At 44.3% G+C, this 27,200-nt stretch overlaps 1 long non-coding RNA gene across 1 annotated transcript in view; it reads right to left on the reverse strand.

Moving 5' to 3' along the window:
- LOC134357794 (uncharacterized) overlaps positions 1 to 27,200 on the reverse strand; it is a 198,398-nt gene that overhangs the window by 164,025 nt on the left and 7,173 nt on the right. The gene's annotated exons all lie outside the window — the stretch shown is intronic.

Consider the following 27,200-nt stretch of genomic DNA (forward strand, 5'->3'; position numbering starts at 1 on the left):
ACAGGTCACACCTGCTCCACTAAAGGTCTGAATCTCTGCCTGTGCTCCAATCTCTGGATGCTTTCAAGAAAGAGATGGATAGAGCTCTTAAAGATAGCGGAATCGAAGGTTATGGGGATAAGGCAGGAACTGGATACTGATTGTGGATGATCAGCCATGATCACAGTGAATGGCGGTGCTGGCTCGAAGGGCCGAATGGCCTACTCCTGCACCTATTGTCTATTGTCTAATTCTTCAGCCATGCATTTAACTGCTACCTTATTCTATTCCTATCCACACTGTCGCGTGGCACAGGTAACAATCCTGAGATTACTACCTTTGAGGTCCTGCTTCTCAGCTTCCTTTCTAACTCCCTGTATTCTTTTTTCAGGACCTCCTCCCTTTTTCTTCCTATGTCGTTGGTACCAATATGTACCACGACCTCTGGCTGCTCACCCTCCCTTTTCAGGATATTGTGGACACACTAGAAACTTTGTGGACCCTGGCACCTGGGAGGCAAACTACCTTTTCACATCCATGGAATCTCCTATCTGTCCCCTGACTATAGAGTCCTCTATCACTGCTGCCATCCTCTTCTGTTCCCTATCCTTCTGAGCTACAGGGTCAATCTTTAAAACACATTTAAGGAATTGCGGCGGAGGCGAGTGCCAATACCTCATCTCCAGTGACCCTGGCTTGATCCTGGCCTTGGATGCTCTTTTATGCTACAGCTCCATAAAACTCTGGAGTATTGTGTTCTGTTGTGGTTGCCTCATTAGAGGAAGGATGTGGAAGCTTTAGAGAGAGTGCAGACGAGATTTGCCAGGATGCTGCCCGGATTGGAGAGTATGTTTTATGAATACAGATTGGGTGAGCTCGAGCTTTTCTCATTGGGGTGAAGGAAGATGAGGAGCAACGACAGAGCTGTACAAGATAAGGGGCATCAATCCAGTGGAAAATCGGTGACTTTTACCCAGGGTGGAAATGGCTAATACCAGCTGGCATCATTTTAATGTCCTTGGAGGAAAGTATAGGGGGTGAGGAGGATGCTTTGTAATCCAGGCAGCATTGTGGTCAATCTCCTCTACATCCTCATCATCTACCAGAAACATTTCCTCAAAGGCTGATGAAGAATTGGACAGGGAAATGATCCGTGATTGTTATGGAAAATCAATGCCATTACTTTTGTTTTCCACTAGCTATTCAGCCAGCCTTCAAACCTTGTTTGGATAATGTCAGCTCAACTGTTCTTCACCATTAGAGGATAAAATGAGCCATTGAAGGCCTCACTCATATTGCATTCAGAGAGCATCCATGTGAAGAAGATGCCATTCTGAGGCAGTAAATAATGCATCTGTCCAGTGATCTATGTGTCCAGTGATCTGTGTGTCCGCGTATCCGTGTGTCCAGTGATCCGTGTGTCCAGTGTGTCTGTGTGACCAGTGATCTGTGTCCAGTGTGTGTGTGTGTCCAGTGATCTATGTGTCTGTGTGTCCAGTGATCTATGTGTCCAGTGATCTATGTGTCCATGTGTCCAGTGATCTATGTGCCCGTGTGTCCAGTGATCTATGTGTCCGCGTGTCCATCTGTCCAGTGATCCGTGTGTCCAGTGATCTGTGTCTGTGTGTCCAGTGATCCATGTGTCCGTGTGACCAGTGATCTATGTGTCCAGTGATCTGTGTGTCTGTATGTCCAGTGATCTGTGTGTCCATCTGTCCAGTGATCCGTGTGTCCATGTGTCCAGTGATCTGTGTGTCTGTGTCCAGTGACCTATGTCCATGTCCAGTGATCTGTGTGTCCGCGTGTCCATCTGTCCAGTGATCCGTGTGTCCGTGTGTCCAGTGATCCGTGTGTCTGTGTGTCCAGTGATCCGTGTGTCCAGTGATCTGTGTGTCTGTGTGTCCAGTGATCCGTGTGTCCAGTGATCTGTGTATCTGTGTGTCCAGTGATCTGTGTGTCTATGTGTCCAGTGATCTGTGTGTCCAGTGATCCGTGTGTCTGTGTCCAGTGATCCGTGTGTCCAGTGATCCGCGTGTCCATCTGTCCAGTGATCCGTGTGTCCAGTGATCCGTGTGTCTGTGTCCAGTGATCCGTGTGTCCAGTGATCTGTGTGTCTGTGTGTCCAGTGATCCGTGTGTCCAGTGATCTGTGTATCTGTGTGTCCAGTGATCTGTGTATCTGTGTGTCCAGTGATCTGTGTGTCTATGTGTCCAGTGATCTGTGTGTCCAGTGACCTATGTCCGTGTCCAGTGATCTATGTGTCCCTGTGACCAGTGACCTATGTCCGTGTCCAGTGATTTATGTGTCCGTGTGACCAGTGATCTATTTGTCCAGTGATCTGTGTGTCCATCTGTCCAGTGATCTGTGTGTCCATCTGTCCAGTGGTTTATGGAATGTTCAATAGATGATCAGACTGAATGACGAAATAAAGAAAACAGACTTACTGAACATCTAAGCAGTACAGGGCCCTCTCTATTGGTTCAGGTCAACCATGGATGTTGTATCCTAGCTGTCTATGAGCTGCAGTACGACATGGAGAGCAAGCTGCTGCCCGTGTAGCAGGCCCCCCGCTCCACACAGCTGATGAATCCAAAGGGACAGCAGAGACAGAAACAGTTGGCATCAGTGACATCACAGGAATTGCCAGCCAGAGTTGAACTCAACACAGGACTGCCTGAGGGACTGCAGCTCCAGATTTTTCCCTTGGGGTTTACTCCCGAAGCCTTCCCCATGAGTGGGTATAGCCACAAGTCAGCGCAGGTTTGAGGTCAGAGTTTTCTTCCTCACAGGAGAGCTGCCAACCACAGCTGATGTGACCCAGCGGCCGTGATTGGTTTTAAGGTGGCAGTAACCTGTTTTCTCCCCTTCTCCTGTCAATAGAAATGGTTCTGTCGGGCTTGGTAGTTAAGCCACTCATGAAGACTAGGAGCTGGGCCTGGATAGTCTAGTCAGTCTCTGAGACTTGGAACAAGACCCGAAACGTCGACTGTTTATTCCTGCCCATAGATGCTGCCTGACCTGCTGAGTTCCTCCAGCATTTTGTGTGGGTTACTCTGAGTTTCCAGCATCTGCAGAATCTTGTGTTTAAGATTAAAGATTAAGTTTATTTGTCACATGTAGATCGAAACACAGTGAAGAGTGTCGTTTTGTATCAATGACCAACACCGAGGATGTGCTGGGGGCAGCCCACAAGTGTCACCGTGCTTCCGCTGCCAAGACAGCGTGCCCAGATCTCACTGACCCGAACTAACCTGCACAGCTTTGGAAAGTGGGAGGAAGCTGGAGCTACTGTACTGCCTCATTTAGCCTTAGCCGAGTCTAAATCACAGCTTAATGTCACTTGTTCGCCCACATGAACCACTCTGGCTGTCTCAATAGTTCTCAACTGTTAAATGGGGAACTTACCCTTCTGCAACACACATAAAATTCTTAAGGAACTCAGTATTTATGGAAGGGTTAAACAGTCAACATTTCAGGCTGAGACATCAGTCCTGTCAAAGGCTCTCGGCCTGAAACATGAAATGTTTATTCCCTTCCATTGAAGTTATGCTGGGGCAGGCAGTGTTGAGGAAACAGGTAGGCTGCAGAAGGACTTAGACAGATTAGGAGAATGGGCAAGAAGGTGGCAAATGAAATACAATGTTGGAAAATGCATGGTCATGCACTTTGGTAGTAGAAATAAATGTGCAGACTATTTTCTAAACAGGGACAAAATCCAAAATTCTGAGACGCAAAGGGACTTGGGAGTCCTTGTGCAGAACACCCTGAAGGTAAACTTGCAGGTCGAGTCGGTGGTGAGGAAGGCAAATGCCATGTTAGCATTCATTTTAAGAGGTCTAGAATACAAGAGCAGGGATGTGATGCTGAGGCTTTATAAGGCACTGGTGAGGCTTCACCTTGAGTATTGTGAACAGTTTTGGGTCCCTCATCTTGGAAAAGATGTGCTGGCATTGGAGAGGGACCAAAGGAGTTTCACGAGGATGTTTCCAGGAATGAAAGGGTTATCATACGAGGAACGTTTGATGACTCTGGGTCTGTACTCACTAGAATTTAGATGAGGGGGGATCTCATTGAAACCTTTCGAATGTTGAAAGGGCTAGAGTAGATGTGGACAGGATGTTTCCCATCGTAGGAGAGTCTAGGACAAGAGGTCACAGCCTCAGGATAGAGGGGTTCCCTTTCAAAACAGAGATGCGGAGAAATTTCTTTAGCCAAAGGGTGGTGAATTGTGGAATTTGTTGCCACATGTAGCTGTGGAGGCCGGGTTGTTGGATGTATTTAAGGCAGAGATTGATAAGTTCTTGATTGCACGTGGCATCAAAGGTTACGAGGAGAAGGCTGAGAACTGGGGTTGAGGAGGAGAGAGGAAAAAAACAATCAGCCATGATTGAATGGCGGAACAGACTCGATGGGCCAAACGGCCTAATTCTGCTCCTTTGTCTAATGGTCTTGTGCTGTCTGACCTGCTAAGTTCCTTCAGCATTTTGTGTGTGTTGCTCTGGATTTTCAGCATCTGTAGAATCTCTTGTGTTTATAACTTTTCTTTTGTCTTCAAGCCAACTCAGCAACACTTGTCAGGCATGCTTTGTTGTTAGGCCTCTTTATCTCTGAGCCAATGGGTTAATGGACTCCAGGGTTAGTACATGATCTGGGCTAATATTTCTGTTCACAACGGCAGGGTTATAATTGGTGACAGGATTTGGATGTGCTGTTAAACAAGGGGCTCACTTTTTGTAATGTACAGGGAAAAGTCCTGTGGTATCAAATGAACAAGCTCACAGGGATTTCCTGTTATTTTCAGAAATCATTACTCAAACAGCTACCCTCATATTTACCTCAGTGATATGTTGGCAGAACAATTTACCATGCTACAAACAACAAAATAAAATCTGCCACAAAATGTCTGAGAACAGAGAGAAGATGCTGAAACGGCTATAAAATGAAACTAGTTGTATTCATTTCTGTCACCTCATTATAGTTAGGAGGTGGAAGCTTTAGGGGGCTGCAGAGGAGATTTATCAGGATGCTGTTTCATTAGAGAAACGGCTGAGAGAGCTAGGGCTTTTCCCTCTGCAGTGAAGGAGGATGAGAGGTGACTTGATAGAGCTGTACAAGATGGATGGGTTAGTAAATTTGCAGATGATACAGAGATTGGTGGTGTTGTGAATAAGGTAGAAGACGGGCAAGAAATACAACAAGATAAAGATCAGTTACGGATCTTGGCAGAAAAACGACAGATGGAGTTTAACCCAGTCAAATGTGAAGTGTTGACCTTGGTAGGGCAAATGTAAAGTGACAGTACACTGTTCAGGCCAAGACCCTCAACAGTGTTGATGAGCAGAGGGGTCTTGTGGTCCAAGTTCACAGCTCCACAAAACTGGCTGTACAAGTTGATAGGGTAGGTCAGAAGGATTATGGCTTGACTGCCTGTATTAGTTGAGGCACTGAGTTTAAAAGTCATTAAGTTAAGCTGCAGCTTGATAAAACTCTACTTAGGCCAAATATACATTGGCATCCGTTAGTCTCGAGAGACCATGGATTTGCATCTTGGAAGGTTTCCAGGGCGCAGGCCTGGGCAAGGTTGTATGGAAGAATGGCAGTTGCCCATGCTGCAAGTCTCCCCTCTCCATGCCACTGATGTTGTCCAAGGGAAAGGCATTAGGACCCATACAGCTTGGCACCAGTGTCGTCGCAGAGCAATGTGTGGTTAAGTGCCTTGCTCAAGGACACAACACATTGCCTCAGCCAAGGCTCGAACTAGCGACCTTTAAGTCGCTAGACGAACGCCTTAACCACTTGGCCACGTGCTAACTCTAGTTAGGCCATATATGAAGTATTAGAGTCAGGGTCATAGAAAAGAACAGCACAGAAACAGACACACCCTAGCCCTTCTAGTCCCTGTTGAACCATTCAAAACCCCTACTCTATTTGACTTGCACCTGGACCATAGCCTGCGTACCCCTACTATCCGTGTACCTATCTCAGCTCCTCTTCAAATCAAGCTTGCATATACTGCTTACACTGGCAGCTTGTTCCATGCTCTCACCACCCTCTCAGTGAAGAAGATTCCCATATTCTCCTTAAACTTTTCATCTTTAACCCATAACCTCTAGTTGCAATCACACCTAACCTCAGAGGAAAAAGCCTGCTTGTACTTACCCATCTATAATTTTGTATGCCTCTATTAAATCTCCTCTCAATCTTCTACATTCTAAGGAATAAAGTCCTAATCTATTCAATCTTTCCTTATACTCAGCTCCTCCGGACCCGGCAACATCTTTGTAAATTTTCTCAGTACTCTTTCAACCTCATTTACTTATTTCCTGTAGGTAGCTGACACCAAAACTGCACACTGTACTCCAATTAGGACTCACCAATGTCTTACACAACTTCAACATAACATCCATCTCCTGTACTCAGTATTTTGATTTATAAAGGCCCATGTGCCAAAAGCTTTCTTTATGATTCTATCAACATGTGACACCACAGTTCCGGCCACCCCATCACAGCATGAATGTGGAGGCTTTACAGAGGGTGCAGAGAGATTTACCAGGATGCTGCCTGGATTAGAGGGTGTGTGCTATAATGAGAGGTTGGACAAACATGGGTTGTTTTCTCTGGAGCAGATGAGGCTGAGGTGAGATCTATAGAGGTTTATAAGATTATGGGAAACATAGATAGAGTAGACAGACAGCATCTTTTCCCAAGGGTTGAAATGTCTAATACCAGAGGGCATGCATTGAAGATGACGGGGGCAAGTTCAAAGGAGATGGGAGGAGAAAATGTGTTTTATACAGAGAGTGGTGGGTGTCTGGAATGTTCTCCCTGGGCTCATGTAGATGTAGAAACATTAGGGACTTCCAAGAGATGTTTAGATAGGTACATGAATGTGAGGAAAATGGAAGGAAATGGACATTGTGCAGGCAGAAGAGATTAGTTTAGTTAGCCATGTGATTACTAATTTATTTGGTTTGGCACAACTTTGTTGGCTGAAGGGCCTGTTCCTGTGCTGTATTGGTCTATTGTCTATGGTGTATGATGATGAGGCATTGGCTATGGTGTATGGTGGTAAGAGACATTGTCTATGGTTTATGATGGTAAGGGGCATTGTCTATGCTTTATGATGGTACATTGTCTATGGTTTATGATGGTAAGAGACATTGTCTATGCTTTATGATGGTAAGAGACATTGTCTATGCTTTATGATGGTAAGAGACATTGTCTATGGTGTATGATGGTAAGAGACATTGTCTACGGTATATGATGATAATGATAAGAGTTTGAATAGACAGTCAGATTCCACCCCCCCCCCCAGGATGGAAATGGCTAATATGAAAAGGCATAATTTTGAAGTAAAAAGAGAGATGTCAGAAATAATTATTTTTACAAAACAGGAAATGGTGGGTGTGTGGAATGCCCTGCAGTAGTGGTAGAGGCAGATACATTAGGGGCATACAAGAAACTCTGGGATAGGCACAAGGATGATAGAAAAATTGAGAGCTATGTGGGAGGAAATGGGTTTGATTGATCTCAGAGTAGGTTAAAAGTTAGGCTGTAGATGTTCCAAAGTTATAATTAGCCAAAAGCAACCAAATACAAGGACCTAGTTCTTCTCCCTTCACTGTATGCTCTTTCAAAACTATTTTCAAATCAAATTTCACATCTATTTACAGGAGGTTTAAACCCGAGTCTTGTAATTTCAAGTTCATTTTTTAAAATACAAGTAGACTTTGTTCATAATAAGTATTTACAAGAATAAACTGTCCAACATAATTTCATCATAACATTTGTAGACCATGAGTTTGGTGTTAAATTGAATTGTTTAAAACCACTGTTCAAAGTCTAAAGTAAATTCATTGTTAGAGTATATACATGTCACCATCTACAACTCAGATTTATTTTCTTGCAAGCATTCACAGTAAATACAACGAAACACAATAGAATCAGTGAAAAACCGCATGCAATGAGACAGACAAGAAAACTGTGCAAATGACAAAAAGCAGTGCAAATACAAAACAAAACAAAGGAAGGTAAAAAGTAGATAGATAGATAGATAGAGAACATGAGATGAAGTCTTTGAAAGTGAGTCCATAGGTTGTGGAAACAGTTTAGCGTTGGGGCGAGTGAAGTTATCCCCTTTGGTTCCTGAACCTGATGGTTGAGGGACAGCAACTGTTCCTGAACCTGGTGGTGTGAGTCCTGAGGCTCCTATACCTCCTTCCTGACGGCAGCAGTGAGAAGAGAGCATGGTCTGGGTGGTGGGAGTCCCTGATGAGGGATGCTGCTTTCCTGTGTCAGCGCTCCATACAGATGTTACTCATGCAGCCCCCAGGTCGGTAAACGACTACAATAGGTTAAAGTTCATTTACAATAGTGTTTAACTAACATCTCAGAACTGAAAAGGGGGCTTTGAACAGAAAGTGTTAATTATTTTTAGGTCTAGGTAGCACTCTTTGAAAAGTATTTAACACAACTGCTTCAATAATCTTTAAAGAAAAACAGGTTAACATTAGCATATAATGTGCCTAATAAAACTAAGATTTATTTATAATTCTTGAATTTTAAATAGTTTAGTTTCAATTATTCTGATTGATCTCACACCACCATGTTCAGAAACAGTTATTACCCTAGAACCATCAGGCTCCTGAACCAGTGTGGACAACTTCATTCACCTCAACACCGAACTGATTCCACAACCCACAGACTCACTTTCAAAGACTCCACATCTCTTTTTCTGTTTTTTAAATTTATTTTTTAATATTTGCACAGTTTGTCTTCTGCACATTGGTGTGTAGCTTTTCATTGATTCTAACGCACATCTCTGTTCTACTCCGAATGCCTACAGGAAAATGAATCTCAGGGTAGTATATGGTAATACTTTGATGATAAATTTTGCTTTGATTTGACTTTGATCAAGTCACAGAAGGCAACATAAGTGTACTGATTTGTTTGGCAGCTGTTAAGCTGGGATGCCCTCACCATTTAACAAGGTACAGTTCATCACAGAGAAAACTGATACTGTTTTCAAATCTCACTCCACTACAGCTCAAAGCGATTGCATTGATATGCCGAGCAAGATCTCAATAGGTCTCCACTCAGAGTGGGCTGAAGCAACACTTCATTTCAAGTTCAGTTCAGGTTTACTGTCATTCAACCATACATGCGTATACAGCTAAATGAAACACCATTCCTCTGGGACCAAGACACTAAACAGTACATATAGTCACACACAACACATATAGTTATGATTCGGAACACAAGACCATAAGACATAGGAGTAGAATTGGGCCATTCAGCCCATCGAGTCTGCTCTGCCATTCTATCATGGCTGATTTACTGTTTCTCTCAATCTCAATCTCCTGCCTTCCCCCTGTAACCTTTGATGCCCTGATTAATCAAGAACCTATCAACCTCTGCTTTAAATATAAAACCACAAGAGAGAAGAGCAGAATTAAGCCATTGGTATGTAACGTTCCGGTTAAGATTTTACTGCTAATATTGTATGGTATTTTATTTATGGCTTTCTGTAGAAGCAGTGTTCAGTTGGTAGTGTTTGGGACCGTTAAGGATAAGGGGTTGTGATGTTCATGCTTAGGAATGTCGTGGCAACCAATCAGGATGGTGGAATTAGGAGAAGGTTCTAGAGAACGCTGGGCAGAGAGGTTTTGTGACAGACACTGAGGTGGGTTGAGGTCTTTTTGGTGGGAGATGGAGAGAGAAGAAGGTTGAGAGAATTGGCCATGGAATTCGATCCAACAGGAATACACGATTCGATGGAGTCCAAGAGCGGGAATCGTAACGGTGATCGGTGAATAGGATTTTGCACCATGAGTACACTGGACACATCTGCTTTTGGGAGATTTGAGCTCCGATCTGTGCACATTTGACTGTTTTAATTATGATGGGCCCTTTTGTTTTCTTCTTTAATAATGATTTGGTTACGTTAACATTTCATAAATATATTTTCTTTAAATGATATGCAGTGTACGCTCTGTCATTTCTTGCTGACGGGCGATTGCAGGGGGCAGCAATTACACAGTATTCACACAAATCCAGGTTCAGGTAGGTGAGACATCTCAGCCTCCCGGGCTTGTGGGACCCAAGTCATATCCACCCTAGCTGAACGGAGTTTGGGAAAGTTGGGTTTCTCACCGGTGAATCCAGTGGCTCTTAGCAAGGGCCTAACCAGCCGCCTCTCAGGAGACGCCCCGTAAAAAGCGGTTTCACATACAGTCACCAAATAATATCAGCACAGGTCCCTGAGAGGCACGGCCTGAAGATTGACCAAGTGTGAGGTGCAGAAATCTAAAAGGCAACATCTTACTAGCACTATTATAATAAAGCAACCAGTGTGAAACAGTAACAATAAAAGTTGAAAAGTAACCGGTGCAGGGTGAGTGCGCGTCTGTGAGGAGTGAGGGAGTGGCGGGGGGAGTATTTTCAGGACAGATTAGAATCAGATTTAATATCACCGACATAGAAACATAGAAACATAGAAAATAGGTGCAGGAGTAGGCCATTCGGCCCTTCGAGCCTGCACCGCCATTTATTATGATCATGGCTGATCATCCAACTCAGAACCCAGCCTTCCCTCCATACCCCCTGACCCCTGAAGCCACAAGGGCCATATCTAACTTCCTTTTAAACATAGCTAATGAACTGGCCTCAACAGTTTGCTGTGGCAGAGAATTCCACAGATTCACCACTCTCTGTGTGAAGAAGTTTTTCCTAACCTCGGTCCTAAAAGGCTTCCCCTCTATCCTCAAACTGTGACCCCTCGTTCTAGACCTCCCCAACATCGGGAACAATCTTCCTGCATCTAGCCTGTCCAATCCCTTTAGGATCTTATACGTTTCAATCAGATCCCCCCTCAATCTTCTAAATTCCAACGAGTACAAGCCCAGTTCATCCAGTCTTTCTTCATATGAAAGACCTGCCATCCCAGGAATCAATCTGGTGAACCTTCTTTGTACTCCCTCTATGGCAAAGATGTCTTTCCTCAGATTAGGGGACCAAAACTGCACACAATACTCCAGGTGTGGTCTCACCAAGGCCTTGTACAACTGCAGTAGTACCTCCCTGCTCCTGTACTCGAATCCTCTCGCTATAAATGCCAGCATACCGTTCGCCTTTTTCACCGCCTGCTGTACCTGCATGCCCACTTTCAATGACTGGTGTATAATGACACCCAGGTCTCGTTGCACCTCCCCTTTTCCTAATCGGCCACCATTCAGATAATAATCTGTTTTCCTATTTTTGCCACCAAAGTGGATAACTTCACATTTATCCACATTAAATTGCATCTGCCATGAGTTTGCCCACTCACCCAACCTATCCAAGTCACCCTGCATCCTCTTAGCATCCTCCTCACTGCTAACACTGCCACCCAGCTTCGTGTCATCCGCAAACTTGGAGATGCTGCATTTAATTCCCTCATCGCCATATGTTGCAAGATTTGTTAACTTAGCGGCAACAGTGCAATGAAATGCATGGTCATACTTTATTGATCCCGGGGGGACTGGTTTTTGTTACAGTTGCACCATAAATAATAAATAGTAATAGAACCATAAATAGTTAAATAGTAATATGTAAATTATGCCAGTAAATTATGAAATAAGTCCAGGACCAGCCTATTGGCTCAGGGTGTCTGACCCTCCAATGGAGGAGTTGTAAAGTTTGATGGCCACAGGCAGGAATGACTTCCTATGACGCTCTGTGTTGCATCTTGGTGGAATGAGTCTCTGGCTGAACGTACTTCTGTGCCCAACCAGTACATTATGTAGTGGATGGGAGACATTGACCAAGATGGCATGCAACTTAGACAGCATCTTCTTTTCAGACACCACCGTGAGAGAGTCCAGTTCCATCCCCACAACATCACTGGCCTTACGAATGAGTTTGTTGATTCTGTTGGTGTCTGCTACCCTCAGCCTGCTGCCCCAGCACACAACAGCAAACATGATAGCACTGGCCACTACAGACTCGTAGAACATCCTCAGCATCGTCCGGCAGATGTTAAAAGACCTCATTCTCCTCAGGAAATAGAGACGGCTCTGACCCTTCTTGTAGACAGCCTCAGTGTTCTTTGACCAGTCCAGTTTATTGTCAATTCGTATCCCCAGGTACTTGTGATCCTCCACCATGTCCACACTGACCCCCTGGATGGAAACAGGGGTCACCGGTACCTTAGCTCTCCTCAGGTCTCCGCATGATAATATAGGAAAGTAAATAAATAAATAAAACTGTTCCTGAATCGGTGAGTGTGTGCCTTTAGGCTTCTGTGCCTCTTTCCTAAGAGTAACAAAGAGAAGAAGTCATGTCCTGGGTGATGGGAGTCCTTAATAATGGACGCCGACCTTCTGAGACACGGCTCCTTGAAGATATCTTGGATACTACAGAGGTTAGTACCCATCATGGAGCTGATTTTACAACTTTCTGTAACTTCTTTTGATCCCGTGCAGGAGCGGCACCCCTCCCCCACCATACCAGACACTGATGTAGCCTGTCAGATTGCTCTCCAATCTATAGAAGTTTGAGTGTTTTAGGTGACAAACCAAATCTCCTCAAATTCCTAATGAAATATAACCACTGTCTTGCCTTCTTTATCGATATGTTGGGACCAAGTTAGATCCTCAAAAATCTCAGTACCCAGGAACTTGAAATTGCTCACGCTCTCCTCTTCTGATTCTTCTTGGAGGGTTGCCTCGTGATCCCCCGTCCTACCTTTTCTGAAGTCCACAACTGACTCTTTGGTCTTACTGACATTGAGAGCGAGGTTGTTGCTGCGGCTTGGTATATCTTGCTCCGGTATGCCCTCTCGTCACCACCTGAAATTCTGAGATTAGTGTATCCAGCTGCAACAAACAGAAGCTCAACCCAAGAATCAAGGTCACCTTTTTTTCAAGGATCAACTTTATTCACCAGGTACGTTTACATGTATTGGGAACTTGATGTGGTGTGTTGGCCAGGGTGTGACATGCAATAAAAAACAACTTGCAACAATTATAAAAAACAAAAAACTACATAAAAAAAATAAAGTTAGAAGTTAAAGTACAGACATGGAATAAAATGTGCAAAAATACATCAATACCAGCATGTAATTATAATATAAATATTATAAACAGTGGTTTAAGGTGTTTACAGTGCAGCAAACTGTAAAATGCTCCATTAAGACCAAAATATAGGAGCTGAATTAGGCCATTTGGCCCATCAAGTCTGCTCCCCTTAACCTATCTAACCTGAATTCCCCCAAACACCTGTATTTCCTATGCCCTGATCTTCCCTCCTGTCACTTTCTCCACAACTAACCTCTCTCTTCTAATGAAAGGGAACCAAACTGAAATGTTAACTCACTTTTCCTCTTCACAGATGCTGCCTGATCTTCTGCGTGTTTCCAAAATTGATTTTGTTTCAGATATTCAATCTCCATTTTTTTTTTCGACCATAGCTCTCCCTCCACACATTATGAAAACTTTCATTCTCTCACAGGAAACTTCTACAAAACTCACAATAAATCCACAGTGCAACTGCATTACCTTGTAACCACAAGAAACTGCAGAGAGTTGTGGTCACAGCTCAGCACATCACAGGGACCAGCCTCCCCTCCGCAGACTCCGTCTACAAGTGCCGCTGTCTCCGTAAAGGAACTGGCACCTTCACAGTCCCCACCCCGGCCCTACTCAAAAACAAATAACAAAGTATACGGAACCCTACAGCACAGCACAACATTCCGGTTTTCCAGCCTTGCTTCAGTATTTAGTGTACAGAAGAGGTTAACCAGGATGCTGCCTGGATTAGAGGGCATGCCTGATGAGGATAGCATGAGTGAGTTAAGGCTTTTTTCGCTTAGGAGGAAAGGAGGACGAGAGGTGACCTGATAGAGATTTATAATGTGATAAGAGGCACACATCGAGTGGACACTGCTCCCAGGATGCCAAGAGTGAATAGCACCTTACCAGTCCAGGGATCTGAAATATGAGGGCTATGTAGGAGGGAAGAGTTAGATTCCTCTCAGAGTAGGTCAGCACAACATGGGCCGAAGGGCCTGTACTGTGCTGTTCGACGGAGAGAGCCACTATTACTTTTTACTCTCCTTAACCCTCTGTCTACCAATGTAAGCTGCATACTCCTCTGCAAACGAAAGAAGAAACCAGGGCTAGAATGCCACCAGTTTGCAAGCTAGAAGCGAAGAGAGTTGAGTCTCCGAGTTTTTGTTTAATCGATTATTTATTTATTTATTTATTTAGGATACATTGTGGTAAAGACCCTTCTGTTCCTTTGAGCCACACCACCCAGCAATCCCCAATTTAGACCGAGACTAATCACAGGACAATTAGACCTTAAGATACAGGAGCAGAAGTAGGCCATTCCGCTCATGAAGTTCTGCTTCACCATTCAATCACAGGCTGATCCAATTACTCCAGTCATCCCCATTCCCCTGCTTTCACCCCATAACCTTTGATGCCCTGGCTAATCAAGGACCTATCTATCTCTGCCTTAAATACACCCAATGACTTGGCCTCCACAGCCGCTCGTGGCAACAAATTACACAGATTTACCACCCTCTGACTAAAATAATTTCTCCGTATCTCAGTTCTAAAAGGATGTCCTTCAATCCTGAAGTCATTCCCTCTTGTCCTAGAATCCTCTATCATGGGAAATAACTTTGCCATATCTAATCTGTTCAGGCTTTTTAACATTCTGAATGTTTCTATGAGATCCCCCCTCATTCTGCTGAACTCCAGGGAACACAGCCCAACAGCTGCCAGACATTTCACAAACGGTAACCCTTTCATTCCTGGAATCATTCTCGTGAATCTTCTCTGAACCCTCTCCAATGTCAGTATATCCTTTCTAAAATAAGGAGCCCTAAACTGCACACAATATTCCAAGTGTGGTCTCACGAATGCCTTATAGAGCCTCAACATCACATCCCTGCTCTTATATTCTACACCTCTAGAAATGAATGCCAATATTGTATTTGCCTTCTTCACAAACAACTCAACCTAGAAGTTAACCTTTAGGGTACCTTGCATAAGGACTCCCAAGTCCCTTTGGATCTCTGCATTTTGAATTTTCTCCCCATCTAAATAATAGTCTGCCCTTTTACTGTATTTCTTCCTCCAAGGTGAATGACCATACACTTTCCAACGTTGTATTGCATTTGCCACTTCTTTACCCATTCCCCCAAACTATCTAAGTCTCTCTGCAGGCTCTCAGTTTCCTCAACACCACCCACTCCTCCACCTAATTTACAATGACCAATTAACCTACCAACCAGTAACATCATCAGACTGTGGGAGTGTAGGGTAACGTATCTGGTGGAAATGTACATAATTCACAACCACCCAAATTGAGTTGGGGTTTCGCTTTAATAGGTTGGTCTGATGTGGATGTTATTATGCAAAAGGTTTTCAGCACGATTTTGATGTGTACATTTTGGAAATTCAATAAAACGTGCTACAGGGTTTCATTGAACATAAAACACCTCACTTTCTGTTATTTGCAGAAACGTGCGGGAGGAAACAGGAACACCCTGAGGAAACACGTGATCACGGGGAGAAGGTACAAACTCCTTACAGACAGCAATGGGAATGAACCCAGGTCACTGGTACCGTAAAACACTGAGCTAACCGCTATGCTAATGTACCACCCGGTATGATCCTCTGCACAGGATCATAAAAAACTGCCAACTCGGCCAGCTCCATCATGGGCACTAGTCCCCCCCAGCATCAAAGACATCTTCAAAAGCTGATGCCTCCTCCATTAATCATGAAGGACCCCCACCAGCTGTATTTCTGTAACTTCCATCCAGGAGGTAGTACAGGAGCCTGAAGACCCACACTCAGTGTTTTATGAACAACTTCTTTCCCTCCTCAGGGTGGTGAGGTGGAGATACAGCTCCACCAAAGGAGACACAAGGTTCTCCTTCCCTCCACTAGCCCATGGGTCACCCTTGGGCAAGGTAGAGCATGTGCTTAGCCCTCTGATCAGGGTCACGTGAAGCCACAGGAGCAGGTGGTGGATGGTCGTATGAGCAGCTGGTTCACATCACAAGTCCTGGTTATGTGACCACTGACACCAGGCAGACAATCTCTGAAGAATATGATAATGGCTGGAGTCACCAGTCTTCACAGAATCATAGAAATTTACAGCATATTACAGGCCCTTCGGCCCATAGTGTTGTACCACAATCTTGTAAAGTCACTGCCCAGGAAGCAATGGAAAACCACTTCTGTAGAAAAATTTGCCAAGAACAATGATAGTCCTGGAAAAGCAACACACATAAAAGTTGCTGGTGAACGCAGCAGGCCAGGCAGCATCTGTAGGAAGAGGTGCAGTCGACGTTTCAGGCCGAGACCCTTCGTCAGGACTAACTCAAAAAAAAAAAAAAAAAGAATTTCCAGCATCTGCAGAATTCCTGTTGTTTGCGTTTAAATAGTCCTGGAAAAACCCTGATCAGCCACGTCATACGACACGGCACATAATGAATGAATCTTCCCCTCCTCAAACAGATTTGTGAACAGTCCATGAATATTCCTCATTATTTGCCTTTTGCACTGTTTAATTTAGCCATTTTCATGTCTTGCATATCACATTATTTATCTTTTGCATTATTTGTGCAAATCACAGTAGTGCATGCATTGAACCCATGAACAATACCTCATTATTTTGCTCTGTGTTTGCACCTATTTATCTGTATGCATTTCTTATTGTAACCTAGATTATATATTGATACAGTGGCATGCAAACGTTTGGACACCCTTGTCAAAATTTCTGTTACTGTGAATAGCTAAGCAAGTAAAAGATCACCTGATTTCCAAAAGGCATACAGTTAAAGGTGACACATTTCTTTAATATTTTAAGCAAGATTACTTTTTTATTTTCATCTTTTACAGTTTCAAAATAGCAATAAAGGAAAAGGGCCCAAAGCAAAAGTTTGGGCACCCTGCATGGCAGTACTTAGTAACACCCCCTTTGGCAAGTATCACAGCTTGTAAACGCTTTCTGTAGCCAGCTAAGAGTCTTTCAATTCTTGTTTGGGGGATTTTCGCCCATTCTTCCTTGCAAAAGGCTTCTAGCTCTGTGAGATTCTTGGGCCGTCTTGCATGCACTGCTATTTTGAGGTCTATCCACAGATTTTCGATGATGTTTAGGTCGGGGGACCGTGACGACCATGGCAAAACCTTCAGCTTGAGGAGGTCCATTGTGGATTTTGAGGTGTGTTTAGGATCATTATCCTGTTGTAGAAGCCATCCTCTTTTCATCTTCAGCTTTTTTACAGATGGTGTGATGTTTGTTTCCAGAATTTGCTGGTAATTAATTGAATTCATTCTTCCCTCTACCAGTGAAATGTTCCTCGTGCCACTGGCTGCAACACAAGCCCAAAGCATGATCGATCCACCCCCGTGCTTAACAGTTGGGGAGGTTTCCATGAAATTCTGCACCCTTTTTTCTCCAAACATACCTTTGCTCATTGCGGCCAAAAAGTTCTATTTTAACTCCATCAGTCCACAGGACTTGTTTCCAAAATGCATCAGGCTTGTTTAGATGTTCCTTTGCAAACTTCTGACGCTGAATTTTGTGGTGAGGACGCAGGAAAGGTTTTCTTCTGATGACTGTTCCATGAAGGTCATATTTGTGCAGATGTTGCTGCACAGTAGAACAGTGCACCACCACTCCAGAGTATGCTAAATCTTCCTGAAGATCTTTTGCAGTCAAACGGGGGTTTTGATTTGCCTTTCTAGCAATCCTATGAGCAGTTCTCTCGGAAAATTTTCTTGGTCTTCTAGACCTCAACTTGACCTCCACCGTTCCTGTTAACTGCCATTTATTAATTACATTACGAACTGAGGAAATGGCTACCTGAAAGCGCTTTGCTATCTTCTTATAGCCATCTCCTGCTTTGTGGGCATCATTTATTTTAATTTTCAGAGTGCTAGGCAGCTGCTTAGAGGAGCCCATGGCTGCTGATTGTTGGGACAAGGTTTGAGGAGTCAGGGTATTTATAAAGCTTTGAAATTTGCATCACCTGGCCTTTCCTAATGATGACTGAACAAGCCATAGCCCTAACAAGCTAATTAAGGTCTGAGACCTTGGTAAAAGTTATCTGACAGCTCAAATCTCTCTCAAATCTCTTGGGGTGCCCAAACTTTTGCATGGTGCTCCTTTCCTTTTTTTCCACTCTAAAATTGTACAAAACAAAAACAATACACTAATCTTGCTTAAAATGTTGAAAAGAATGTTTCATCTTTGACTTTATGACTTTTGGAGATCAGTTCATCTTCTACTCACTTAACTATTCACAGTAACAGAAAGTTTGACCGGGGTGCCCAAACTTTTGCATGTCACTGTACGTATCACAACGAGCTGCTGCCCCAAAACAAATTTCATAACCTATGTCAGTGATTCAGGTGGTTTGTTGTGAAGAGTCAAATACAAATGTTATAGCGGCCTCCCACAGAGTGAAACCTGACTGATTTCCGTGCACGTTGTTGGCTGGTATTGTTGGTGCTAATTGAGTCATTGGCACAGTATCTCACACAGTCAATTACTTCAACCTGAAAGCAAACAAGAGCTTGTTCTTTTCCTTCGACCTGCAAAATTAATTTAGCATGACCTTAATGCTTTAGTGATGTTCTCTGCTACCTATACCTAAAAACTTCCAAAATGTGTCAATAATCTTCAAACATTTAAACTTATAACAGATGTAACATCTTTAACTCAATTTCTCGTGGTTCCAACGATTCAGTTTTACTGTACCATCTCTGATACTCATTACTTAGGAGTTTTGAATTTAAAAACAACACAAAAACAACTTTAAAAGGTGATGTGCGTGGCAATTTGCTTTTAAACACACACAGAGCAGTGGGTTTCTGGAGTGGGGGTTACCAGGGGTAGTCAGGGGCAGGCAGCCTGGTGGAAGTTGGGGCTTTTAGATAGATCCAGAACACTACAGCACACAAACAGGCCATTTGGCCCATCTAGTCCATGCTGGCTTGGTTTTCTGCCTAGTCCCATCTAGCTACACCCAGACAATCATCCTCCATAGCCCTCCTATCCATATCCCTATCTAAGCTTCTCATAAATGTTACAATTGAATACATGTCCACCACTTCTCATTGGCAGTTCATTCTACACTCTCACCACCGCGTGAAGAATTTCACCATCAGTTTCATCTTAAATATTTCACCTTCACCCTTAACCCATGACTTTTACATAGAACATAGAATAGTACAGCACAGTACAGGCCCTTCGGCCCACAATGTTGTGCCGACCCTCAAACCCTGCCTCCCATATAACCCCCTACTTTAAATTCCTCCATATACCTGTCTAGTAATCTCTTAAATTTCACTAGTGTATCTACCTCCACCACTGACTCAGGCAGTGCATTCCACGCACCAACCACTCTCTGAGTAAAAAACCTTCCTCTAATATCCCCCTTGAACTTCCCACCCCTTACCTTAAAGCCATGTCCTCTTGTACTGAGCAGTGGTGCCCTGGGGAAAAGGTGCTGGCTATCCACTCTATCTATTCCTCTTAATATCTTGTACACTTCTATCATGTCTCCTGTCATCCTCCTCCTCTCCAAAGAGTAAAGCCCTAGCTCCCTTAATCTCTGATCATAATGCATACTCTCTAAACCAGGCAGCATCCTGGTAAATCTCCTCTGTACCCTTTCCAATGCTTCCACATCCTTCCTATAGTGAGGTGACCAGAACTGGACACAGTACTCCAAGTGTGGCCTAACCAGAGTTTTATAGAGCTGCATCATTACATCGCGACTCTTAAACTCTATTCCTTGACTTATGAAAGTTAACACCCCATAAGATTTCTTAACTACCCTATCCACCTGTGAGGCAACTTTCAGGGATCTGTGGACATGTACCCCGAGATCCCTCTGCTCCTCCACACTACCAAGTATCCTGCCATTTACTTTGTACTCTGCCTTGGAGTTTGTCCTTCCAAAGTGTACCACCTCACACTTCTCCAGGTTGAACTCCATCTGCCATCTCCAACTCCATTAGTCCTGGTCTCAAATAACTTCAGGTGAAAAGTCTGCACACCCCTCATAATTTTCTATCCTTGTATTAAATGTTCCCTCATTCTCCTACAATTCAAGGAATAAAGCCCTGATTATTCAACCTTTCCCTATAACGCAGGTCCCTCAGATCCACCAACATCCTCGTAAATTTTCTCCGCACCTTATTGATATCTTTCCTGTAGATGAACAGAACCGAAGTAGGAAGTCTGGAAATAAAAGGCCCATAGGTCATAAACTGAAGTTGGTGAGTCCAGAGGCAGAGGCCAAGGTCAAGTCTGTGAGACTAGGCCAGGGACTGGAGGTTGGGAGGCTGATGCCTGCACATCTGAGAGTCCAGGGCCAAGGACAGGAGGCTTGGAGGCAGGTTGCCCTGGAGTTGGAGGCCCGTCTATGTGTACTAGTGGGTGGGAGAGGAAGGGAAGGGTTTTGTTCTGCTGCTGCTACTGTGGCTGCTTGCGTTGCACTGCCAAGTACTGAAGGTATGTTACGTTTGTGCTGGAAAATGTAGCGATGCTTGCGGACTGCGCAAAACTGAAGGTCCATGAGCCAGTCCTCATCGGGGGATTGGAGCTGGAGAGGGTCAGTAGCTTTAAATTCCTCTGTAGGAGGACCAGTCCTGGACCCAGCACGCAACTCCAATGATGATGGAAGCACGGCAGCACCTCTATTTCTTCAGACGTTTGCCAAGGTTCAGCATGACATCTAAAATTTTGACAAACTTCTGTAGATGTGTGGTGGAGGGTATATAGACTGGCTGCATCACAGCCTGGTATGGAAACACAAATGCCCTTGAATTGAAAATCCTACAAAAAGTGGTAGATATGACCCAGTCCATCACAGGTAAAGCTCCCTCGACCATTGAGCACATCTATATGGAGTGCTGTCGCAGGAAAGCAGCATCCATCATCAGGGACCCCCACCACCAGACCATGCTCTCTTCTCACTGCTGCCATCAAGGTGGAGGTACAGGAGCCTCAGGACCCACACCACCAGGTTCAGGAACAGTTCTTACCCCTCGACCATCAGGCTCTTGAACAAGAGGGGATAACTTCACTTGCCACATCACTGAACAGTTCCCACAACTTATGGACTCACTTTAAAGGATTTTTCATCTCATGTTCTCGATACTTCTTGCTTATTTATTTATTTATTTATTTATTTATTTATTATTACTTTCTTTTTGTATTTGCAGTTTGTTGTCTTTTGCACTCTGGTTGTCTTTCATTGATCTATTTTGGTTATTGGATTTATTGAGTATCCTACAAGGAAATTAATCTTAGGATTGTATATGGTGACATATGTACTTTGATAGGAAATTTAAATTTTAAACACTATTCCACTGTATATTTCAATGTACATGACAAATAAATCTGATCCCTATCAGGATTGGAAGGGCATTTTGTCTCCTTAAATAGTGGGCACATCTTACTGAACATCAGGGAAGTAGCTGAGTGGAAGTGCACCAAAATAACTCAACAAATCAGAGCAGGATTCATCTGATCCTTCCTTCTCATCTCCATCACAGACCTGACCCCCAAGCTCATTTCATCGGGACTATAAACACAAGAGATTCTGCAGATGCTGGAAATCTGCAGTAACGCAGACAAAAATGCTCGAGGAACTTAGCAGGTCAGACAGCATCTACATATGGAGAAATCAGGGCCAGGATGCAATGTAGAAAGAGGGTTGTCTTGCGGTGCACGTAACACCCTGCAGTGCCAGCGACCTGCCGCTGTCTGTAAGGGCTTTGTACGTTCTCCACATAACCATGTGGGTTCCTCCCACATTCCAAAGTCATACAGGTTAGTAAGTTAATTAGTCTCATGGGTGTAATTGGGCAGCACGGGTTGTTTGGGCCAGAAGGGTCTGTTACGTCTTTGGAATGTGGGAGGAAACGGGAGCACCCAGAGGAAACCCATGCTGTCACAGGGAGAACGTACAAACACCTTACAGACAGCAGTGAGAATTGAACCCGGGTTGCTGGTACTGTAACAGCGTTACACTAATCACTATGCTATTAAGTCACTCACATTACTGTTAGCTGTATCAACACAGCACAGAAAATCCACACATTTCTGATCATCATTTCCAACATGTACTGCAATGCAACAAAACAACACATCTCACAGCATGCCTGGGATAATAAACACAACTCTGAACCATATTTGGTTTATAGTTGCTGATGTCTGTTCTGCCATCGTTTAGAATGTGACCACTTCTTTAATCCTTTTCCAGCTGAATGATTCCTTCTACGGTTACGCTGATTTCCATAGCACTTACCTCAGGGGATTTGCTTGTTTTGTTTTAAGAGCAATCATTCTTTCTAGGAATTTTATCTAGTAAAGGGAAAATTATTTCTAAGAATACATCTCCCCTGAGAAATGCTGATACACGTACTCATTCACAATGTTATCTGTCACATGAACTGTTTTAACATTTTTATCACTTCCCACAGCGTTACTCCTTTGGTGGTGCTGGGAAAAAAAAGTCTGGTGTTGTGTTTAATTACTGCTTTTCTGTTTTCTTCCTATTACCCCTTTATATTTACCTTTTTTACTTTTGTGTAAAAGCCTGCTCTGAGCATGGTCACCTCGTTGCGGTGGAGAGGCTTGTGATTTACCGAGATTCTGAGAGTACTGCTGTCCAGAGCTTAACCCCTGGTAGGGTCACCCATGGTGGAAAGGTGAAAGGGGAAGTTCCAGATAAAGACCAAAACCTCAATAGTGGAGCTGTTGGAAGACAGTGGAAGTAGTGAGGAAGTCTATCATGGCTTGCAGTGGGATCTGCATCAGCTGGAAAAATGGGCTGAAAAATGGCTGATGGAATTTAACGCAGACAAGTGCGATGTTTTGCACTTCAAGAGGACCGAACCGACCAGGGTAGGTCTTACACAGTGAACAGTAGGGCACTGAGGAGTGTGGTAGAACAGAGGGATCTGGGAATACAGGTGGGCATTTCATTGAAAGTGGTGTCACAGGTGGATAGGGCCATAAAGAAAGCTTTTGGCACACTGGCCCTCATAAATCAATGTACCCAGTACAGGAGATGTTGGAATTGTACAAGTCATTGGTGAGGCCTATTTTGGAGTATTGTGTGTGTAGTTTTGATCAAGATGTAAGCTAGGTTGAAAGAATACAGAGTAAATTTACAAAGATGTTGCCGTCTGGAGTTAGAAGGAAAGATTGAGTAGGTTAGGGCTGTGGTTGGGTGGGACTATAACCAACCAGAGGTCATGGGTTAAGGTTGAAAGGTGAAACATTTAAAGCGAGCATGAGGGGAACACTTCTTCATTAAGAGGGTGGTGAGAGCGTGGAATGAGTGCCAGCTCAAGTGGTGCATGGAAGTTCGATTTCAACATTTAATTTTAAGAGAAATTTGGATAGGTACATGGATGCTAGTGGCTATGGTCCTGGTGCAGGTCGATGGGAGTAGGCAGTCTAAATGGTTTTGGCATGGACTAGATGGGCTGAAGGGCCTGCTTCTGTGTTGTACTTCTCTATAATGAGAGTGAAGAGTCCCCAGTTGTCTTTCACCCCACTACACTCCTCCCTTTCCAGTCCTGAAGGGTCTCCACCCAAAATGTTTATTCATTCCCATAGATCCTCTCTGATCTGCCAAGTTCCTCTAGCATTTGGTTCACGTTGTTAACTTGCCTTCGTGTTGCCAGCTGCTGCTGCCTGTTCAAAGTGTCAACTGTAAATTTATTATCAAAGTATGTATCTGTATGGGGTGTCAGGGAGGGGTAGCGCTTCTGATAAAGGGGCTTTTCGTGCTCATTCTGGGGTACCCACTGGACATTCAGCCCTCGCCTGTGGCTCCAAGTTGCTGTTTACATGTGTCAGCGTCCCAGTACACCACTTCTACAGGTGGGCTAAACCAGCCCAGGGTGGCTGCCGGGCCGCATACCACAGTGAGATAGGGACATGCCTGTCCCAGCATGCAAACTCTGCTCAGGTGCACTGCATGGATGACAGCACGTGGGTAACAACGGCCAGGAAGGCGAATCTGCAAAGCTCCGTGGAGAGTGAAGGGCACAACGAGGTACAGAAGTCACAGTCATCCACTGCAACCAACGATGACCCCAGTTTGTGATGTCTACATGTACCCCTGGACCCAGACTTCTGAAGTTGGGAGAGTGGAACTGCCCCAGTGCAGTGGCTTTTCCACTTTAAAAACCCTTCCACTCAAATTTCCTGTCATCAGATGTGATGGACAACCACCCACAGCACTTTCAGGTTTGTTTTCTTGCAGGCATGTACAGGAAAATAAAGAAATACCATCAAGTTAATAAAAACTATACAGAACAAAGACTGACAAACAAATTGTGCAGATAATAAAATAGTAAATAAATACTGAGAACATGAATCTTAGAGTTCTAACGTGCTGAGTTCAAAGTGGATCTTCATGCTCTACAGGTCTTAGCCATCACATATGACACTGAAAGGCAGAAGTTGGTCTGTACTCAGCAAGACCCAACCCATTGTCAAAAGCAGAAAATTCTGGAAACACTCAGCAGGTCAGGCTGCATGTGTGGGAGGAGAAACAGAACAAACACGCCAGGCCAGGGACCCTCATTCAGAGATTTGAGATTCCCCCAGAGACCTAATTATAGAATGGTTTGACCTTGACCGGTGTTTTGCTGTGACCGTTGGGTTGTTGACGAATCTGTGAACATTACCTCAGCTCCCTCTTCGGCACCATTTGTTCATCGCACATTCGTCCTATCACATTTGTTCATTGCACATTCCTCGTATCGCATTTGTTCATCCTCGTATCATTCCTCGTATCGCAATGTACTGCAGCCACAACGCAACACACTTCATGACTTTCATTCATGATAATAACCTGGGTTATGGCCCTTTCATTACCATATCATGATAATGTAGTGACAGCGTGACGTGTCATAGCATCGGTAACTGGGGTTAATTCCCACTGCTGTCTGTCAGGAGATTCTACATTCTCCTTGTGACCACGTGTGTTTCCTCCGGGTGCTCTGGTTCCCTCCCAAAGACATCCGGGTTTGGGTGACATTTAGGAAGCTGTGAGAACGCTACACTGGTGCTGGAAGCACAGCGGCCCTTGTGGGCTGCCCCCAGCGCATTCTTAGACTGAGCTGATTGTTGACGCACCTGACGCATTTCACTGTGTTTAAATGTACACGTGACAAATAAAGCTAACCTCATCTTTTTAACCTCATCTTTAGCTGAGGGACTTGAACACTAAATTTCAAGTCCAATCAGCTAATAGTTCTGCATGCAAGCACCACAGTCTCCAATCAAAAGCTTGAGCGAAACTTGTCAGGAAACAAGGACAGAAAATTCCTTGAAGAACCACGACATTGACTGTTCAGCTTGGAAAGGGTCTCTCTAAGAAGCTGAGCAGTCCCGATGGTTCTGACCTGATAAGAGCTTCTCCCTCAGGCTGTGATACTAACGAACACCCTGCCACCCGCAAGGCCTAGTCACTAGGACAGCAAGCTGTTTACCTGTGCTGCACTTTACTACGTGCATTTTGTATTCAATTTAGTAACTTATTTATAGTCCAATATTTTGGTTTATGCTATGTGTGATAAAAGTTTCAGGGTGCACTGTGTTCCGGAGGAAAGTCCTTTCATTTGGTTGTATACATGTACAGTTAGATGACAGTAAACTTGAACTTGATAACAAGCACACAGAGTTGTATTCAGTTCTGGGAGCCTCATGATAGGATAGACAAAAGCTTTAGAGAGAGTGCAGAGGAGATTTACCACTCCCCACACGAAAAAAACATCACAGGAGATCCTTCACTTGCCCAGGCAGACAGTCGATGGTGGCCATTCTGCCGGAACGCATTGCAGCTGGGTAAACATCCCATTCCAACAGCGTCAGAGCTGGAGGTGAGGTTAAAGTGGCTGGCAAGCTGCTAAGAGAAACTGCTTGGGTATCAGTTCATTAATCCAATCTGTCTGAACAGTTTTGGTAACTGACAGCTTGGTTCTGACCTTGCATTTCTCACCCAAGCTTGTTTCAGAGCTGGAACACTGGATGTCTTTGTGGGGGTGGGGGGGGGGGGCAGGTTAGATTGATTGTAGAGTGCCACCGGATTTCTGAACGGTTCAGGAACCTATAAACTCTACCTGGCTAGTTTTGCTCTCGTTTCGCACTATACTGTACGTGTATTGCTTTGTGGCAGCAAAACAGTGCATCAAATATATTATAAACCACAATATCTTATTGCAATTTATGGTATTGTTAACGCATTACTCTGTACTGCTGCTGCAAAACAACTAATCTCACAAGATAGATTATCGGTGGTAAAAACAAACCCGATTGTGATTCAGGTTAAAAGGTCAGCACAACATCATGGGCCAAAGAGCCTGTACTGTACTGTACCGTACAGTGCTCTGCCATGGTGTACTGTACCATACTGCACCGTGCTGTACTGTACTGTACCGTACAGTGCTCTGCCATGGTGTACTGTACCATACTGCACCGTGCTGTACTGCACTGTACCGTACAGTGCTCTGCCATGGTGTACTGTACCATACTGCACCGTGCTGTACTGCACTGTACCGTACAGTGCTCTGCCATGGTGTACTGTACCATACTGCACCGTGCTGTACTGCACTGTACCGTACAGTGCTCTGCCATGGTGTACTGTACCATACTGCACCGTGCTGTACTGCACTGTACCGTACAGTGCTCTGCCATGGTGTACTGTACCATACTGCACCGTGCTGTACTGCACTGTACCGTACAGTGCTGTACCGTGCCGCACTGCGCTGTACTGTTCCATGTTCCCAATAGGCACTGTGGCCACTCCACAGGAGCGAGCAGGGGAGGTAGAGATAAATGAGGGAGGCCTTGCTCTGTACCATTGATCACCAACTCCTGTTCTTTCCCTCCCTGGTGTGTAGAGAGACTGAAAAGTGGTCTGGATTCGGGGGGAGCACATGTACAAAGTGTTGCATTCTGCAATGAAGCACCTCTCCTCGATAAGCAGATCACTGCTGAGAGCAGAGTGAGGTGGGCCGCTTGAGACCCAGTATACCACTAGAAACCATCAGTTATTGCAACGTCTCCAATGAAAGCCTCACTGGAGTCTCAGGCTATTTTGCATTATCATTTGATTGTGCAAATGATTAGCCTGAAATACAACCCTCCCGTAGCTGCTCCCTACCTAATTAATGCCGATCTGA

Source organism: Mobula hypostoma, chromosome 17 (assembly GCF_963921235.1).
Source record: "Mobula hypostoma chromosome 17, sMobHyp1.1, whole genome shotgun sequence".
NCBI classification, from domain to species: Eukaryota; Metazoa; Chordata; class Chondrichthyes; order Myliobatiformes; family Myliobatidae; genus Mobula; species Mobula hypostoma.